The sequence below is a fragment of the Arachis ipaensis genome, chromosome B9 (assembly GCF_059453495.1).
Source record: "Arachis ipaensis isolate K30076 ecotype BB chromosome B9, ASM5945349v1, whole genome shotgun sequence".
NCBI lineage: Eukaryota > Viridiplantae > Streptophyta > Magnoliopsida > Fabales > Fabaceae > Arachis > Arachis ipaensis.
The window spans coordinates 116,933,530-116,936,312 of record NC_142444.1 but is presented as its reverse complement, the minus strand read 5'-3'; positions in this window follow the sequence as shown (position 1 = coordinate 116,936,312).

Here is a 2,783-nt window from a genome sequence, read left to right as displayed (position 1 = left end):
TTCTGAAAACTTTGAGAGATAGGTTGTTGCTGTTTTAAACTTCAAAACTCTCTTGTATTCAGTTTGACTAGCCGACCTAGACTCCGCATGCTGTGACTAGTCCTCTTTTTGTATATCATATTTATACATATATCTTGTTTAATTTAATTATTACCTTGTGTATCCTGGAACTATCTACAAGGCTTTATATATATTAAGTCTTGTTCTATCCATGCCTACGCATTTAGTTATCATCTCGTGTGTGAACGCTTCGCATTTTCGTAATTCCGCTTTATGCGACTTTGAGTTTTACTCCTTCATTGGGCTTCTAGTTATATAAATTCTTGAATATATATAATGAGTCCATATTTGATGATAATTTTTTGTTTGAATTGGATGGATTTCATCACATAAACTCATACTTATTCACCAAAATAGCATACTTTTGTGATTTCTCCCTAGAGAAGACCTAAATGTGAAAACATGCATTTTTTGTGTTTAAATTGATCATTTTAATTCCACTTTTATTTCATTAGATGCCGTGATATATTTTGTGAGTGATTTCAGGTCTAAGGGGCAAGAATTCTGTTAGGCAAAAGTGGAAGGAAGCATGCAAAAAGAGAAAACACATGAAGAAAACAAAGGAGAAGCACACACTGAAGTGTGCGTACACACAACCTTCTGTGTGTACGCACAAATGGCAAAATCAGCAAGTGTGCGTACGCACAAGTCCCAGCGCGTGACTTTATTAATTAAGCACGTGGCTTGCGATTTTGGAGGCCTCTTGGCCCAATTTTTGGAGTTGCTAAAGCCTTTTAGAGTGCTATATCAAAGGGGAATGAATACATATGAAGAGGGACTTCTCCATTAGCTTAGGGAGCTCATTTTTAGATAGAAAAACACATTAGGAGTAGGAGTAGTGTAGTTAGAAAATTCTCTCTTTGGGTTTTACTTAATTTTCATTGTAGCATTTTATAGTTAAGTTTTGATCTTAGATTCTGCTCATCACTTTTGTAAGTACTCTTTAATTTCCTCTTTAATTACACTACTTGTGTTACATTTTGCTCATAGTTCAAGTTACTTTGTTAATATATGCAATTTTAATTTCTTGAGCTTTTTGTTGATGCTTTTGATGTTTTATGATTTCTCTATGCTTGATTGAGTTTTTATTGTTAATTTTGTGCTTAGTTTGGTGATAGTTTTCATTTTCTTTTGTAATTTTTCATGTTTTGCTTTATTGCCCACCAAGTGTTTGTAAAAATGCCACTTGAAGATTTTGAGTAGATTTTCACACCTTGGCTTGGGAAATGAGTTCCTAGGATACTAGAGTCATAATGTCCGACATTTAGTGGTTATTCTTGAGTAGTTAGTTGACTCTTATTTCCATTGACGCTAGCTTTTTACTAAGTAATTAGTAAGTTAGCTAGGACTTATGGATTAAGGTCAATTATGCTTGCTTGACTAACTCCTCGATGTTAGGGGTTGACAAAGTGAGATTGACTTATCATAGTTGCCATAGTTGTGGTTATGACGATGATATGATTCCTTAATTCTCATTCCCAAGTCAAGGCTCTTGTATGCATTTATAGCATTTTCACTAAGTTTTGATCTTGTTTCTCTTTTAATTGCATTAATTTCTTTTTTGATCATTTCTTAGTTCTTTTATCTCTTGGTTCCTTTAATTTTCCACTTCATTTCCAAAAACCGCTTCACTTCACAACCAAGGATGTTGACACCTTAATTTGAATTGTCCAAGGGAGAACGACCCGAGGTTGAATTAATCTCAGTTATTTTTATTTAAAATTAAACTTTGATTGGGAGGGTTATTTGTCGATTCGGACTATGCTACCGACAAAAAAGTTATTTTGTTAAAATCTGAACCGGCATAATTCTCGCCACCAACATACTATATTATAAGCTTTAAAACTGTCATGACACTTTGTTATCCTTTGCTTTACGGCTAGAGGTAAGGCTTAGGGTATCGAGGTGTTACAAATATGGTTAGTGAGTTATGTTTTTGTGAAAATAAAGGTTTGATGAATTTTGTGAAAAACCTGATTTTTGGCCGAATTTCAGCGATCCATAACTCGGCTTCCGGACTCCCAAAATTTTTCAAACTTGTTTTCTATGAAAATTGGGTTTGTGAAGTTTACACCGTTTGAAGAACAGATGAAAAATGTTTTAAAACAAAAGCGATATGCGCATCAGAAGTTTGGTACGTGAAACTGAAATTCTGCAACACTTAATAATCTTTGCCCTTTCCGCTTAACTTGCGTATGCGGACCCCATTATACGCGGCTATGCATTTCTGTTTGGTTCGCATGTGTACGCAGGCAGGTGTCGCGTACACAGCATGGGCCAAAAGGGGCACTCGCGTACGCAGGAACACGGTCACCTACGCGGACAGGGGGTGCTTACGCGAGTTAAGGGAAAATGCACTTCCGCGTACGCGGGGCCTGTTTTTTAGCAAGTTGGATTTTTTTTTGTTTTAAATATGATTTTAAACCTCTTAACATCTATTTTTACTCTTTTAGTCCCTAAAACCTAGTTTTTTAAATCATACTAAAGGTACTAAATCTCGGGACGTAATTAACTTGGAAGTGAAGGAAGGTTTGTAAAAAATGATTTGTGATAAAAGAAAGGGGTTTTTGAATTGATGAGATGATCAAAGTATGAATCATGATTTAGGAGTGCGGAGATGATGGTGACGTTATAAATTATGACAAATTGATAATGAGTGAATGTAAAGGAATAATGATGGTATTGATGTGTTGGATGTGGGGAAGGCGGTAGGGCGCTAATCC